Source organism: Triturus cristatus, chromosome 7 (genome assembly GCF_964204655.1).
Source record: "Triturus cristatus chromosome 7, aTriCri1.1, whole genome shotgun sequence".
Classification (NCBI taxonomy): domain Eukaryota; kingdom Metazoa; phylum Chordata; class Amphibia; order Caudata; family Salamandridae; genus Triturus; species Triturus cristatus.
Genome location: NC_140590.1, coordinates 356,108,412 through 356,126,310, shown reverse-complemented (window position 1 = coordinate 356,126,310; position 17,899 = coordinate 356,108,412). Strand labels below are relative to the sequence as shown.

Here is a 17,899-nt window from a genome sequence, read left to right as displayed (position 1 = left end):
GTGGCTGACTCCGGCCTATCCGTGCTCTGACAAACCAGCAAATGAAAGTGAAAAGGCACCCCTATATGTACTCTATTGTACAATTTGTGATCCTGTCGAGGTCCCACTCGCTTTTACGGGTACCTGCTGTGGGGAAGAGAGTAGTTTCATATATGGTGTACTGTATGCAAGGAATGCAAACAACCCAAGTCATAGAACGATGTCAGATAGTAAGGGCTTCCTCAGGTCCGTGGAGTCTCTGAAGGAAGATATTAGGGTGATCTCTGTGAGCATTCTCGTAAGTGCTTCAACGCCTCTTCAGGGATAATAGGTGCTATATAAATTCAATAACCAAATGCAATATCCAAGACGCCTGCAAGGGGTTTCATTCATGGCTGTAATCCCTCCCTGCTGTGTGTTGCTTCATTTTCAAAGGAATTGGATACTTTATATGTATTTATTAGGATTCATAAAGTACAAACACAGATATAAAGCAACAGGGCAGGGGGAAGGAGCACGGGGGCTAGGGAGGGGATGCATACATGACAAGAGGGGATTACCAGCTAGTAACCGTCATCCAGACACTTCATGTGAAGCTAGGGTGCTCTTTGCAGAGGAGGGCCTGGACTTTCTTTTCGAACAACACACAGCCACGATTCTCTCACAATACCTGTGTAATCTTTAGATCAGTCCCTTGTCCTGGCCTTCATTCACAAGGTTAATTATTTTTATGCCATAGTGACCAACCTCAAACTGGACAAAAACGCCTGATTGTTGGACATCTTTGAGTGCCGTCTATCTTAAACTGACAAATGTATATTTAAAATAACTCCACTTCTACTTAGGATACCAGGGTAAGTCTTTGACGCAGGCGCTGAAGAGCCTCAAAGCAAGGCTTTCCTTCTGCACAGCTTCCCCCTGTGGCTTGATTTGAGGTTTAAACTTCTCAGTGAATGTCCATGGGGTCACAGTACTGTAAGTAAATTATCGTGGAGTAAAGCACTCCTACTGAAGTCCTGGAACCACTGGCAAGCTGGTTTAGACAGTACCAATCACACAGGCACAGCATGTCCATCAAAAAGTGTTTATTACACTGTATGCAAATGGCACCCTAATCTTAGTCAAAACCCCACAAGAAATCTCCCCCACTCATTAGAGAAATAATAAAATTCGGGTCCTACTCTTGAATATCGATACATTGGGATAAGACAATGCCTTTCTCACTCACCCAATACTAAACAACCTATCACCGAATGACTATGGTGGGCTACCTCAGTAAAATTTTAAATGTATGTCAGTTGTTGTGTTAATTATCTGGGTTTCTCAGAGAGAAACCAAAATACTGATCCGGTGGCACACTATGGGAATCACAGAAATGTATTTTACATGTTCCCTTTTAGAGAGCCCCCACTTTGTTCATCGCACTTAAAGACCTGTCTGTACATATTTCTATGACTAGTTGCAACCAGCAGCTGTCGGTGCTTCCGGAAGCTTGGTTAGAGCATTTTTCCAAAGTTGATGCTGCATGTAGTGCAAGATACTTCAAAGGACTGAAGTTGTCCTGCTGTACAATTTGCACATTACAGTAACTGTTAAACATATTAATGCAGTAAGATATAGGGCAGTTTTATTATGTTTAATATTTCAATACTATGCATTCCCACTGCTTTATAGACCTTGCCTTTTCACTAAATTAATTTGCTTTACCATTAAACTTGCTCGTGTCACCTGCTATATAAAAGTGATACCCAACTTTTACGCTGAGCCACTTTCAAATGTCACCTACTGCCACTCATGTGCAAGTGTAAAAACGTCAAGATCATTTATCCCTGCCAGTTCTGTATACGCCCTCAAGGGTGAATTGTTCTGACCTACACTTTGTCCAAATTATGAATGATGATGTGTTATAATAAGGTGTGCGTGTTGAAAGGGTGCGGCCGATGTGAACCTTTTGTAAACAGATTTGAGTGTGAATGGATGGTTATGCTGGTGGGGTATGGTCCCTGGTTATAGGCCTTAAAATATGTGTGCGTTAAAATACATGTATGGTAAAGTGTGGGTGCAAGAAAGTGCAAAACAGTGCCACCAGTGTTCTCCACTTCATATCAAGATTAAGAAGGAGTGGTTCCGCTAGTGGGCTGCTTTTATCTCACCTGGCCTGTAAGGAGTGTGTGGGACTTCTTTTTTCCACTTTCTTCTGATATTTAACAAGACAGTTCAACTCAAGGTCCTCTGGATTCAAGCAGGCCAGCACGGCATGCCTTCTAGAACATATTCCTCCAGGAACAGACTAAGTGGAGTAGGTCTTCTATCCCAGCCCTGGATAAGCAACAAGTGTCCATATGTCATTCCCATAACCAAAGTTTTAGGTGAGCCTTACCTGATAACAGACCCAGTCAGTATTCTAAGAACTGCACCTTGACTACAGATGGATGTCCCGTAGTGAAATATTGTTGTGGCTCAAAGTTTTTATAGCTGCTTAATTTCATCCGTCCGTGCATTCTTTATGATAGCAAGGCCTTGTCCTCCATGATGGGGCTGATTTTTAAGGCCTTTCAGACCTCTGCTTGAATATCTACTGACTGATGGGGGTGTTCCAGAGTTGTGTGCGCTCTGCGCTTTCCAGTGATTCCTGCAAATAGGCCCTTGCCGGTGACGGATCGCAGCCCTGTAGCTGATGATTAGGCTTTCCTTTTTTCAGTTTCTATTTTTTGTAAATTCTGGTGCTGTTTTTTTTTTTAGTGTTCTCAACCCCTTAAACTGTGGTTACCAGTGGTTACACATTTTCACACCTTTAAAAATAACAGAATGTGTTTTTCTAGTGTTTATGGGAAGTTTTGCTTTTATTATTGCTTGCTTTCAGCACTGATAGTGCATGGTAAATAGACAGTATTCGTACAGAGTACATGAGGTCCAAATACATTTTTACAAATCAAACTTATTATAGTACACTATACTTCTTCTTCCGTGAGTCCTTGATCATGCACGCATGCTCTTTCCTTTCCATGGAAACTTTTATCTGTGAAAAGGCCCTCCCAGCATTGACACTTAAGATGGGCAACGCCAAAACAGCCAGTACACAATGTTCTATCTTTGGCCACTGACATAGCTTTTTATGCCAATACTGGTGCACCTAAAGATTGCGATCCTCTGGGCCAGGTTCAGCAACATAAGTGTTGAATTGGGCGCATATGCCCTCAGAGTTATTGAAGCGGTCAAAAGCAGTACTTTTCAATGTCTGGAGAAAATTCCCTTTTATGGAAGGGGTCTAGAACTTGTGCAGAGTACCACAGTGAGTCTTCATTGACTTCAAATGCCATGGTTGGTGAAGTGACACTCTTATGCATAATTGCAAGCCATTTCTCATGCATTGTAAAAAAAAGAAAATCCTGAATTGCTCCTCAACATTTCTTTGCTAACAAAGTGGCAAGCATTCTTACATGGAACATGTTGCAGTGCCAAAGTCACTTAAAATGTCGCTCAGCCTACTCTCAAGAAGCTCTTTCACATCTACACCAATTAATGATGAACACTTGGTAGACAAGGGTGTTTTCAGACTCTAGTTTTTTTATTATGTCCACTACAGCAGTCCTGTTTTCCCGTAAAAATCTAAGAATTTAGTAGAGTGTACTTTTTTCACATCACTATCAATATGTGACTGAAGATCCTCACATTTCTTGCCTTTGCCATCATTACTAAGAAACCTTTTGTTATGGATAATATAGCATTCACAGCCTCTAGGACTGAGAACCACTGGCTAAATGACACAGTTTGGATGACAGGAATTGACTACAAAGGCAATAGCAGTTTTTATTAACTCTGAAGATTGTAAAGACACTTTCAGCATACCATATAGCAAGTGGCAAGGATCTCTTACACGGAGGCAATTCAGCTCATGTATCAATTTTGGACAGTTCATCACACAATGTTTTCATATACATGGCTGAATAACTGCAAATACAAAGAATATCACACCAATCTTTGTTGAACTTGGTATGAACTTTTTGCAGAAGCATTCCAAGTAATACTTCGTTCCATGTTTTCAAAAAGTTTGGTGTCATGCTTTCACCACTATCCCAGATGCTTGTTGACAGCACTCTTTTCACATATACCTGTCACTACGCCTTGCATTGAATGTTTACAGTGTGGGGTGTTTGGCAGTTCACCTACTATCAATACTAACTTGCTAGAAAAGGGAGCTGATGTATCACAGGATGTTCACCCATTCTCTCTGGGTAAATATAATGGTTCATATTGGGAAAGATTCTTATGACCCCAGCCATTTTACTTAACAGTGAAAGTATAAAATGTATCCAATATATCAAATATGACATGATATTTCCTGATTCTCAACAGTTTATAAAATAATTAAATACGGCCTAAAACATGCTTGTAAACCCTGCATCTTTAGACCAAAGACCACAAAACTGAAAAAAAGTAAAAGGAAGAAGAAACAATATTTTAGTGACATACCAACAACAAAAGTCAAACAGGATAATGTTAGTCTGGTCTTTCTTGCTGCTACCTTGTATAACAAAGTTACATTGAATTGGTCCCTTCTTGAAGAAATACAAATTACTTTTACTCTCCTTTTCATTTCTTTGAATGGCATTTAGTTTGTTGTTGTATGTGTGTTTTTCTGTATGTACATGTTTACGCTAAAGTCTTTTCAGTGGAGTTTTATCAGTTATTATAGTGTTAAACCTAAAACTTGATAGCCTACAGATTATTCAAAGTCTTTGGCTTTGCTTTTTTAAATTTTGCTCCAGCATATTAACTATGTTCGTCACCTGGCCAGCGTCTGTTTTAGCCATCTAAATTTCAGGCAGAACTGTGCCAGTAAAGTGAGTCATGGGAGTGAGAAGATGATCCTATAGGCATGCACCCTTACATTGTCCAGGGCTCAGGCATACTGGCCTCTAAGCATCTCACTCCCGAACTAAATTGTCAGTGTGAGTTTTGCTCATACTACTTTGAGAAGGAGTGTCAGTAAGGGCCCAGACAGTTTTTAAAAAATAATTTAAGGGTAACATCCAGCACCAACCCTTTCCTTTGTATCCCCTCCTTCTGGGCTGAAAAGGATCCTTGTTTATCAACCCTAGATATTTGTAAACATTTTCACTTTTAATTGGGTGTTTCCCTAGAACCGTCAGTATGTTCGTATTTTCTTATTGCTGTATGCCATGTTCTTGGTTTTCCAAAGACTGATGGTCAGGCTGTTTGCTAGGGAGGAGGCCTTTATTATGTCTTGCAGCCCCACCTATGTGCGACTGACCAAAACCACATTGTTTGTGTAGAGGAAACTGGATATTGCCATGCCCCTTAGTTTTCAGGGGTGGGAATTACAGGTTTGCAGTTGCTCTGTCAGGTCCACCAGAAAGATATTGAAGAGAGTCCGAGCCAGTACACACCCCTACTTTAGGCGATGTGTGGTTGTAATTTTCCTTTATAGATGCATTCCTGTACTTAGCTTGACCTGCACCCATGTGTCCTTAGAGAGAATGATTAGCATGGTGAGCAATCCTTGAGGACTTTTCCAACTTGGTAGCTTACCCCACAACCTTTCCCGGTCAAAATCATCAAAGGCTGATTTGAAATTGGTAAAATAAAAAATAAATAAAGGTGATTTGGAAACTTGGGCGGTGTCCATTGGTATTGCCTGATTTTGTAGCCTTGATGTGATTTGCAACTTTTTCCCTTGTATGTGGGGAAAAGGCTGAAAAGGTATAGGGTATTGTATTGAGATTATTGTTCCTAGCCTCAGAGGGGTTGCCACTCAAGTTAGGGGTGAATTGATTGAAGATGGTGTTGACCCTCAAGTGGAAAAAGTCAGCTAGCTTATTACACGAAGCTTCGTCAGATTCTGTAGAGTTATTAGTGTTGTAGTTGGCCAGAGTTTTTACTGTTTTAAATAGTTAGTGGAGTTTTTTTTTTGCAGTGTTGATTTTCTCTGTAAAGTGTCTGGATTTTTTTCTGCTATAATCAGGGCTTACTACTTGCTGATATATAGTTCATATTTGTCCATTTCTTCAGGACAGTATTAATGTATCCATTTTTTGTTTCTGAGATCTACATTCTTGTTTTAGCAATCTTTGGTTTTGTGAATACCATGGGGCAGAGGGCTTTTTGTGGTTATTAATAATTTTTACCAGGGCTTGCTCAGCGGCATAACGAAACATGAGGGAGCACCCCTGAAAAGTACATGCAGGGGGCAATCCATGCTCCGAACCCAGTCTGGAACTCCCAGCTCAGAGGCCTGCCAGTGCCGGAGGAGACCCTGGACCTCGAGGCCCCTCCCCCACCACTGTGGGGGCTTTTGTTATGCTACTTGGCTAGTTGAGTAACAGAAAAGTTGATCCAGTTTAGAAGGATGAACACCGAGGGTGGGAACAGACAGGCATTTGCAAGACCTGGCGCCAAGAGTTGGTGCGAATGTGCTCCATTTTTGGAATGGCCTGTACAAAGTAAGAGCGATATGGATCGACACTTAAGTGAAGCAACGTATTTGGCGTGAGAATAATAAAGGTCAAAGGAAGGTTGTTGGTACAGTGTTGTAAATTGCGACCTGTTGGAAGAGTTTTATGAATGAGAATTCTAAAGAAGCAAAAAGTCTTGATGGTTTCGCAAAAGTTAAGTGTGACACAGCAGAGAATGGTAATTTTTAAAAAGAGTAACTGTTTGTAAAGCATCTTAAATACATGCATGTCTAGCTTCATAATAAGTTAAAATGACAGGTGGTCCCAATGTACATTTTGCTAATTCCGCATACACACTCATTTTTTTTATTGTGGGTTACTTGCTTTCAACTGTTGTAAATGCAGTGGAGTGCAAGGTTCTTTTCTGATGGTTTCATTTTGTCTTATTCAGTATGCAAGGGAATTCTCAGTCTTAAAAGCCATTTCAGTGGAAACATTTAGTAGCATAGCTACAATTTTAAAAGTATACTTTAACACCTGTTGCCTTTACTCCTTCATGAACATTAAACATGTTACATTTCTATGATGTTTTTGCTACACAATATGTGTTTTTAGCTAGGAATGTTTCCCAGGTACTTACATTTATTTTTTACAGCTAGTTGTTTTTTTTTTAAAGGGGTGAGCTCTGATGTTAATGCTTTCATGGATTGGTTTATTGCTCTTCCTTCATAAAGCTTTGAAAACCTGATAAAGGCATTTGTAACTTTCATCGACTTTTGGTTATTGATTGTCAAATGGACTGACCAGGGCATTAAATCGAAAGATACTTCCAAGGATATGTAGATATCTTGTTGTTGTAGAATTGCATTTCCCAGCTACCAAACCCTAGGTTTGGCTTTTTTCCCACATTTTGCAACTTTTGTTTTTGCAGAGTTGACTTGAGTCGTTTTCTAGGTAGGCATTGAGCTTAGACTGCTAAAGCTTCAGGCCTTTTCTGGTTAAGGTGAGCAAGACAATATCATCAGCATATGCCAGATGGGTGATGCCTTAATTTCTTTGTTTTTTACGCAGGTCCTCTGAGCCATCCAGATACTTTGGGAGGTCGTAAATGTTCAGCGCAAACAATAGAGGGGCTAAAATACAGCCTTGTTTAAGTCTGTTTGAAGGGTACATTTTTGTGACAGGAAGCTTGTTACGGTTGGTTTAACTATTACCCTTGTATCCTTGTGTAATTCTACCAAAAGATGAAGAATATTTGGTCAAATGTCCCAATTAAGCAATTTATTCCAGAGTCTACCACAATTGATATTATTTCAGGCGGAACTGTAATTGATGAAACAAGCATAGATAGTGATATTTTTCTCTCATGCTTTCTTCGCTAAGATAGTGAAAGCAGCAATATTATCGAATGTAGAGCAACCTGAGTGGAATCCTATCTGGGTTTGTGGAATAAAGTGTTCATCCTTTCACCGGTGATACAGCGGAAGCGGTAGGGGGGCCTATAATAACCCACACCAACCTTTACAATACCTAAGGAAGTGTAAATACTATAATGACGGGCCCATAAGTCATTATCATTTCCGTTAGCAATATCAAAAGGACCTCCAATGGATCTTTGGTAGAGCTAAAAGGGACTAAGTAGAGCAATGAGAGAACTATTCCTTCATGAGGGCCTGTAATGAAAAAAACAGCTATATCATATAATACACCACAAATACATCAATAATATGACAAATGTTATCCTAAAAATAAGTCATGACTCCGGAAATAACGACAAACACTATTCTTTCTAGGTGCCTTTTTGGTGGTATTTCAGAAAATATGAATGGTGATACACAAATCTTAAACACTTTGTTCATAATAATATCACCGTTATCACAAGCAGAGTAACTCAGAGATCATCATCAAATTTGGGTGAGGAAACAAGGGAGGAAATGGGGGAAACGAGGAAACATCAAGGGAAATCACAATTCAGTTGCCTCTCTGTAAATTAGAGAAAACGAATGCACAGCGTGCAATTAGTCAAGAAAATTACCTCCACGGCCATAGGAGAATGGTGTAGGCAGCATCACCAGCCGATGGTGCGCAAAGTCTCTAGGGAAAGAGTTCTCCGCAGTCAGGATTGCCAGGCAGATCAGGAATCAGCACAGCACAGCACAGCATACAGCATACAACGGATGGAGGACAGGTCACCAGAATGTGAGCAAGCCGAAGATCATTTCCCCACCAGCGTCTTTATACTGACTTCGCAACTTTGTTACACTAAGTTAAAACTCTACAAGCCACTCTCATTGGTCAGCCACTAGGGAAGGCTAACATCTCCTAATGATGACTGTACATATTTCTCTAAGCAGTCTTTGTCTAAAATTGTATAACTTCCTAGAGAGGAAGAAGAAAACTAAAATTAGACATTTTGTAACTACATAGCAACAGTTTCATTCTAAATCCTCATCTAGACAGGAAAGAGCCATACTATTCTCTGCTCTATTAGGATGTAAATGTAATTCTTTACAAGGACATCAGAGAACACATGAAGAGAAACAAAGGAGCATGGAAGCACATCCCCTAACCAATACATTTGCTTAGGCCTACAAGTTTTAGCAAGGAAAAACAGAGAAAAGAGAGATAATTTTACATTTCTAGGCCTATACTACTTTCTCAAAGAATAAAAGAGCTTTTTCGTGTTTGTGCTTGAATATTCCTGCTGTTCAGGAAACATAAGAACATTAATATTAGACACACAAATTAATAATTTTTTCTTATTCTATTATTCATAATCCTATAAAGAAATCTTTCATTCTACAAGTGTTATTCTGTCTCTTAAAAATAAGTGCAGCCTTGCACATTTTCGATCGTATCTTCATAGTCTTCAAGTTTTAGTAATTTCGGTTTTTACACACGTTAGTAATTTATTAAAACACACACATGGGTGGATTTTCCCTTCACAATCTACAAGGCTATTGGACAATAGCATTGTAGATCAGACTTCTGTCCCTTTTTTGAAAATGGTTTGAATAATAGAACCTTTACAAGAACTGGGAGTAGTCCCACCAGCAAGCACTTGGGAAAATAATTTGTATAACATAGAACTCCAAAAAGATGGGATGCATTCTTTCAATCTATTGATAGTCCATTTGAGCCTGCAGCTCTGTAGTGATCTGAATTTGGTATCCCTTGATCCCCCACTCTGAGTAAATAGATTGTTTAGTGCACTTAACTAGTAGGAGTATTATGTTGGAAAGCCTTTCGGCAAGTGGGTGCCATCGCATGCAGCATTGACAGCCACCATAATGTCTCGAACTATTCTCGTACTTGAACGAGTAATTGCAGCAGTTTGCACTGTTGCTTTAGCGTCTTCGTCAGCAACGTGTATTCCTACACACTGTTGACTCAAGGTGTGTATCACATGAGTCTGTGGCAAGCATTCTCTCAGCTTAGCCACCTATCTCCAAAACAACTTGTGCTTTACTGTGTACCCTTTGAAATCTCTCAATCCATTCTGACTCCAATAGTGTAAGTACGCTTTAAAAGACTTGGCACAATAATGAGAATCACACACTATGAGTGTGGGGAATCCAGGATCCGTATTCTCAGTACCGGAATTAGAGCCCTGAGTTCTACCAGCTGCGCTGTTCAATCACTTATTGATTACGTCTGTTTTTTCATGGTGCTGAGTATTGGTGCTTTGTCCCCAAGGCAGGCTGGGCAGAACATCAGTATATATCATAAAGATCAAGAGGCATGACTTCATTAGGCAGAAGATATTCATTTTTGTTTTGCAGGCATACCTATATTTGTACTGTAGAGTCCAATCTCTAGTCTACATATGTTGCAGTCAGAGTTGGCTCACTGTATCCATCATGAATGCTTGCCTTCATGACAGCCTCAAAAGCTGGAACCAGCTTCACCACAATGTTTTTCCCTGAGCCCAAGATCTTTCCTTCACTACAGCAGTTTGTACCACTGTCAGCATCCTTTCTGTTGGTGCAAAATGCATCCTTTTATTGGTGTATAAACGCAATTTATATGCAATTGGTACAGTGTACCCTTCGATGAATGTAACATAGGTATATCCTGATACACACACAATGATACAGATCACCAGGTTTGTGCTGTTTACACATGTGTATGTAGGTGTTTTGAAGCTAACATTTCGGAACGTAAGAACTGTATTTAGTTGTTCAATGTGTGCTTGAAAAAGTCTGGATGAATTAAGTCGTAGAATGGTTTAACCCGTTCTGGATAATCTGGAATATAAATTCTATGAAATTTCAGAATCACAAAATGGACTGAAGTTTCTTCAATGAGTTCAGTGGTTGTAAGAGCACACATTTCTTCAGGAAATGCGTTGCAAGGCTTTTTTCTTCAATTGATGGATCATATACCAGAAGCAGGACATTTGGGTGGGCAATATTTGATTTTTTTTCTTTTTTTTTTTTTAAATTAAATTTGTTGCCGTTGTGAGCAAATCCCAGAACTATGAAAAATACTCTTGTCAAGTGTGTAGAAAGGTCATCATCCATCAAATAAATGCCATCCACATAGAACAATGCTTGTTCAGCAACATTTTGTAAAAATTTGGTAGCCTGTACTGAAAACAGCCCGGGCTATTCTTATACTCTTGAGGCAAAAGACAGAACTGAACGTGCTCAAATCCGGTGAAATACCTGCTTTCAGATGCTGTATTTTGGCAGAAAAATCCATTCAAGATGTCTAGCTTTGTTTTGTATTTCTTTTACACTGTTATTCACAAGTGCTGCGCTGTGTGCATTTTGTACTGTAAATTTATGTGTAGCTGTGTTCAATTGTGTGTAATCAAAAGCTAGACAATATGAATGGTTTGGTGTCATTGCAAGAAACAAGGGATTGTTCATAGGAGTGGTCCAACTTTCTATTGCACCCTGGTATTCAAGTTGTGTGAAGATTTCTCTAACTTCTTTTACAATCTCATTTATAAGGGGGTATTGTCTTTGAGGTTGTGGGGTCGACCTCAATGGTATAACATGCTAAGGGGGACCATCGTCCCACCCCACATGGCAGCGGTATAACGCAGGAGCTAGTGCTAAAGCCCACTCCTTCACGTATGAATGCTTCACTGTCTCTGAAGTGAGTGAGGTCAGAAAAAGCAGGTAAAATTACCATTCCTCCCTCTGGGCAATCCATCACAAATTCAGGTGGCCAATCTTTTTCGGCCAAGAGAATATCATAGCCGAATGACCAATTCTACCAAAAGAGAACGTTAATGTATCTTGGTATGTCCCCCTCAAATTGGAGTTGCATCTCATATAATCGATGCAAGACGTCAACTCTCATCTCTGGTGTTTCCACCTGGACATAGTTACTCACTGCTACTGTCACCAGACAATTCATCAGGTTCTGCCTAACTATCATGACTTCTACTGCGCTGTCCAGCATGGTCAGAGCCCCCTCCCCACTCAGAAGCAGTGTCCACAATATCTGTTGCTTGATTAACTTTTATGCCAGCCAGTTTCTTCTTTTTGAATTGAGGTTTAGACTGTTCTGGTTTATCATCCTTTTTTATTATGTAGCCGGAAGAGCATTGCGAGTCCTTCTTTCTTTTCGTGTATTCTTCTGATCTGCTCTCTGACCGTCCTCCTTACTCTGAGCATTTTTCAGATCACTCCTGAAAGGAACAAGATGAATGTGTATCCGTATCCTGATACCTGTCAGGCATTTTAATATTATCACTGTTATACAAATTATAGCACTTTTTGGTGCCCTCCTGTTTGAGGATGTCCGCCTCATGATTTAGTCATTCTTTGTTTCTTATTATCACATTTCTTCTTAGAAGATTCGGGCACTCCCTATGAGTTATGATTTTCAGAATTACTCTTAATCTGTGATTTGCTAGGTATGGCTCACAAATTATCTCGACCTATTGTTGCATTGGTTTCTTCACTAATTTTAGGTAACTTGTGCTCCTGTTCACTCTGAGTCAAGTTAGTGAGTCGATGGCGTACGGACAATGCTGCTGCTTCCCCTATAATGTTACTCATCATTATAGCCGATACTGCAGCAAAGCTGCCCATCATTTCATTCCCAAATCCAGGGTTTGGGCTGCCCCATACTCACTATCATTAAGCATCTCTGGCAAAACAGCTAGGAGGCTGTACCATGTGTTTTGGTATATACTGTAGCAAAGACTGTACCCCAAGTGGTGCAGTATTCCATCGTGGGAGCCATCCCCATTGGCAAGCATATTGTAAGGATCCTGTGTTTCTCTGGAAGTCCCGTATGGGGAAATACTGCTTCAAGCTGGTTTATTTTTTGTGCGATCCAGAATGGAATCTCATCCCTTCTGATGTGTATTTTACCCATAACTGCACTGATCGTTGGTGGACTAATTCCAGGAGTAGCCAATTGTGGTTGTGCAGCTTGAGCAGCCCTTGCAGTATTCATCATTATTGTTTCCATGACGATCTGTGTCAAACATCTATATATTCTGACTAGGCCTGCGTACAGTGACATTAATTGTGGTGCTGGCGGATTTGCTATGTTTGGATGTGGTGTGTAACCGGTTAAGACTGGCCATGTTGCTCCCTCATTGCTAAGGGGACCTAGTCTGACTTTGTTGCATCGATTCTGCTCAGGAACAGAACTATGCTTGGGACCATAGAATATCAGTATGTAGGGGACTAAGTCACCATACCACATCTGCATCTGTGCCCTTGTTTTTACTAGCTATAGTCTCTTATTTGCCCTCCTAACCTTTCCAGAGAGACAAGTGATTTGGCACCCCAGAACACAATACTCTTGATCCTCTCAGAGATGGCGGTAACAGGACACATGCTTACGCTCTCTCACTCGTCCACAATAACATAAGAGAGACACGAAGGAAGTTTACAGTGTTTATTTAAACAATTGTGCTCCAACCTTCAATAATTGTGCCACAATTAAAAAACAAAAATATCAATATTATCAGCATAGTTAATGAACCATATATCATCAAAAGCCCTGTCATATCATTTGACATACTTGCCTTTCCGCTCACGTACTATTGATGCAAATTGGTTATATACTATAGATCTCTGGGTTTAGTGGCAGACCCCATACCTTAGTATGCATTTGTGGATGTTCTAAATCCCAGGTGACGCCGTACTCTAATCTCAGGACTTTCACTCTGAGTGTGTTTTCCTGAACTCCTATCCTCAGTTCTATGACAAGATATGTGTATTCAAAAACAGCAGCAGCATTCCTTGATTGTGTCCAGGTGCTCGTGTCTGACCCAAGAGAATAACAAGGGACAATGTTGTTTGCCCTTGCCTGGCCTGTTCAGTCTAAATCCCAGGAAAATAATAAAATACAAAAACATTTGCTGTTACCGTGTGAAAATATAATGTGGCACAAAGGCAAGCATGATATTTAGTAATGTGTGCAAAACCAAAGATGCTTACAACGTGCATAGTTAGGCTAATATAGGGAAAATTGCAATGGGCAATATGAGAAATACACAACACCCTGCCTTTGGTCATGATAACAGCATAAAAAAGCACTAAAATATAAATGCAATCAAAAGATAAACTCCAAGCCTGATCAAAAAAACGGTATACTTAAGACCTAAGTTGTCAATTCAGAAACAATTGTTAAATTATGGTGCTTTGATGGAATCCATTGTATCACTCACAAATTCAAAGGCCAGGGGCTCCATAAAAGAGTCTGACTCCGCAAACGATTATTGCTTAACAGCCCAGGTTCCAACAAACAGACATGATCCTCTGGTAAACCAGACAGGCCGGAATGTCAAGGACAAATCGAGATCCAGCTCTTGTAATAAAAATATCTCAAAAATCTGAAGCATGCACATAAGATAGTGTTGGATTGGTTGTAGTTCCAGAGGTACTTGCAAAGGGGACATCCATTATGGTGAAGTAGACACAGGGTGAGAATGCAGCAAATGAGGAATATTGGAAGCAGAAATCCTTTGAATAGTGAGTATTACTCCAAAGATAGTCTGTAAGGAACCAACCGGGCTCGAGCCGACAACTTTAAAAAAGTGTGCAAGTCAGGCCATGTTAGAGGCATTAAAAGTTGATGCACTAGTCCAACAGATTGGTGTTCAACAATGACTGCATTTCACTCGAACTTCTAGCCCCCTGCAATTCGAAGGTTTCATTAGCAGATGTGATAGCTACCATTTTTTGAAACAGTGTTGCTTTGAGCCCATTTAGCTTGTTGAAGTCTGCCTTCAAAGTTGGAATGGGTGGCCACAATGAGCTATTTACAATCCCCTGCATAAGGGGGAAATAGGGCATTGTTGCAACAAGTGACAAGCTGGGAAACGGGCAAAATATAAGAAACTCCCACCCACATCCTACAACAATCTTGATCACTAAACATTAAATAACTTCCATTTGATAGGACTGTAATAAGTGGAAGAACTGCCGGAACTGGTTATCATTTTAAGTAACAGGACAAATTCAGCACTGAAGCATTACATGTACTATGGATCTTCACATGTTTGCAAACGAATGCCTGTCTGACAGAAGAGTTCAATTCCTCTCTATTAAGGAAATCTTGCTTATTGGCTCGTTCACAATGATAGGAAAAGGGAAGTGACCATAACTTATGAAGGAAGCTGCCTCCGAGGGGTTCATATCTACTAACAGGAAAATGTTTCATGCAAGCCGTGAAATGAAATGTCGAAATAAATAAAGAGATAGCGCCATGTATTAACCACACAGCGGAAGGTGTTGCAGCTGTAGTGAGTGGAAGTTGTTCTAACTTCTCTAAGTGCAGCATTGTGTCTTTCATTGCCATCAGTTGTTTGTGTGTTAAATTAAAAAGCAAAAATAAACTAATGGAATTCAGATAGCACCATGGTACATGCCCATTCTGAAGTCGGTTTGAGGTGTCCTTCTAAACTGCATAATAGATCTAAGCTGACTTTGCCCTTGATAGAATGTTCACAGATCAATTTTTGTCACCTGTTATCGATATTATGCAATGTTATTTAAGTTGTAAATACAGAAGACCATGTATTATTAACAACAGTGAGCACATTATCCAAATTATCTTGATCAGTTTTTCCTAATTGTGCAGCAGCTTCCATTTGGGACAATTTCCAAATGTCCTTATAGGTAGCATAAATAAATCTTTTATAATATTGAGATTACAGACCCGAAAATAAAAGCTGTCCGAAGCATGTGTTCAGACAGGAGACAAAGATGTTGTTTCACTGCAGACAGTGTGAAATGTTCCAACCATTATTAACACAATTTTCCCACCGAATATGTGGTAACAATACCAGAATGTTATGATTGAGAGTATCGGGTCTGCTTGCCTTGAACCCAGGTGTGGAATTGAGAAAACAAGCATGACATCCATTAGTGTCTACTGGCTACACTAACCGTCAGTTAGGACCTGAAAGTGTGGAACTGAATGTACCATTCTGCACCATGCCATTGAGTTGTTGTTCTGCGTAGTTTGGCAAACTTTGTCAATTATCAAAGCGGTCCATGGAAGGAATTGTGGGAGCATTGATTTCTTTAATTTGTGCCAAGCCTATACATGTAGTCTGCTGGACTGTGTAAATAAAAAAAAATCATTTGTGTGGGAACTAAGCTGACTCAAAATAAGGTTTCCGTTCCCTGAACCTGCCATGATTTTGTTCCCAAAATTGAATTTGAATCAATTGTATTTTTCCATGAATCATAACCTTTAAAAAAATGAAGCTGTATATTTGAGCTTGGTCTGAGTAAGCATATAAGTTTTTTGGTAGGGTAGGGACTAATTTAACATAAGGACTTTGTGTCTGAGGTGGCATATCCTGTGAAATACATGAATTTGTCCTTATGTGTTTGGGAGTCAGACAGTGTTCCCATTGTGAATAATTAAAATGTGGACATTGACTACTGGCTCTGTGTAGGAAGTGATGCCCATAATGGTGATAACAGACCAGCATAGTTAGCAGAATTAAGGTATAGGTCATCTAATTAAAAAAAAAAAGTATAATATTCCAATTCTGTAAGCATAGACATTTCAGTTTCAACCTCCCAATCATCTGAATGAAACCCAGGTACTAATATATCACTAAAATATCACCATAGAAACTTTTAGCGCTTATGGTATCTGTAGGGCTGAATATATCGAAAGGAACTTTATCCCAAACAATCCCATCAGTCATTGGAAAACGGCTAAAATGTTGATGAGGAACAAGTCTCTTTTCAGTTTATGTTAAGAAGACCCCGTTGTCCAGTTCTGTAGCAGAACGTTCATGGAGGTAGTGGCCATTGATTAGCAGGAAAAAAATACTCCCAAATCCAATTCAAATGAACAGGAAAACCAAGGAGAGTATGATCCAAACATATATAGATGGCAGGATTAGATTAATGGGTTTCAACCATGAAATAAAAACATAATCCTGTGCTGGAGAAGGATGCAAAAGAGAAGAATTGTCCGAAGAAAAATCATATTGATCCATGTAATACCCAGAGGTACTTAGTTGAAAAACCGGAGGCCCGGGTTGATTAGTAGAACTCAAACAATCTAACATAGGTGGATCCACCAATGGTGGATCAGTATTAATGTCATCATATGTAGAAGACGCAGTAGTGGAAACAGCCGTCATTTCGGTCGCGTTGTCAGTTGAGGAGTCAGTACCCCCTTCTCCCCCAGCCAGGGAGTATCAGCATCGGTGGTGCTCATGGGTTGCAAAGGAATGTATTGTGTAGGAGCACAAACACCCAGTAGCTTACTATTTAGAATCAGCCACATGGTGTACTGTAACATGTTTAATGGAGACAAATGTGCTTGTCTCTAGAACCTGGAAGCAGCGGCAAGATCACAGAGCTTGTACCCAAAACTCCAAGGAGTGGCACCTAGGCACGGTAGGAATAGCTGAACTCTTTTTCAAACTAGATCTCTAATTTTGGAATCCAGCCAGAAACTTCAAGCTTTGCGTCTGTAGCTTGGGGAAGAGACATGTGCAAATGTTCACTTGATTGAATGTCTCAAAAATTTGATAGCACAATGGTTATCCATGTCAAAGATTGCGACACCCAGACAATGCTCTGGACCATCAAGGTCTGAAACATATATCTTGATGCCAAAATGTACTTCTCATGGGGTCTGCCCAAAAACAGATCTTTTACAGAGGTTATTAAGAGCTTATTGGACACCGGAGAGGTGGTTGAACCAACCACACCCAGTAGTTAATACTCTAGCTGTTAAGGACTACTTTAATTCACCGTTTATTCTTATCACAAAAGAATTCCCCTCTGGCCTATATGGAGAAGAAGAGTGTACCTGTAAACTAAGTGATGTCATTGAATCTTGCAACACTTTAGAAGCGAAAGCCAGACTCTGGTCTGAATGGAATGCCCAGCATGCAGAAGGACAGATAAAGATTGCAAGCCTTTAGTAACAGTTCAAGCATCAGCCAAGAGCTGTGGCCAAACCTAAAGGAATCTAGAGCAAGAATCAACTGCAACCAAAATAAATTTGAACACTGTATCTGAAATCAGTGGACCATAATAATCCAAGTA

At 39.9% G+C, this 17,899-nt stretch overlaps 1 protein-coding gene across 3 annotated transcripts in view; it reads left to right on the top strand.

Moving 5' to 3' along the window:
- Positions 1-17,899, top strand: part of LOC146809663 (sulfotransferase 2A1-like) — a 552,792-nt gene that overhangs the window by 374,303 nt on the left and 160,590 nt on the right. The window lies entirely within an intron of this gene.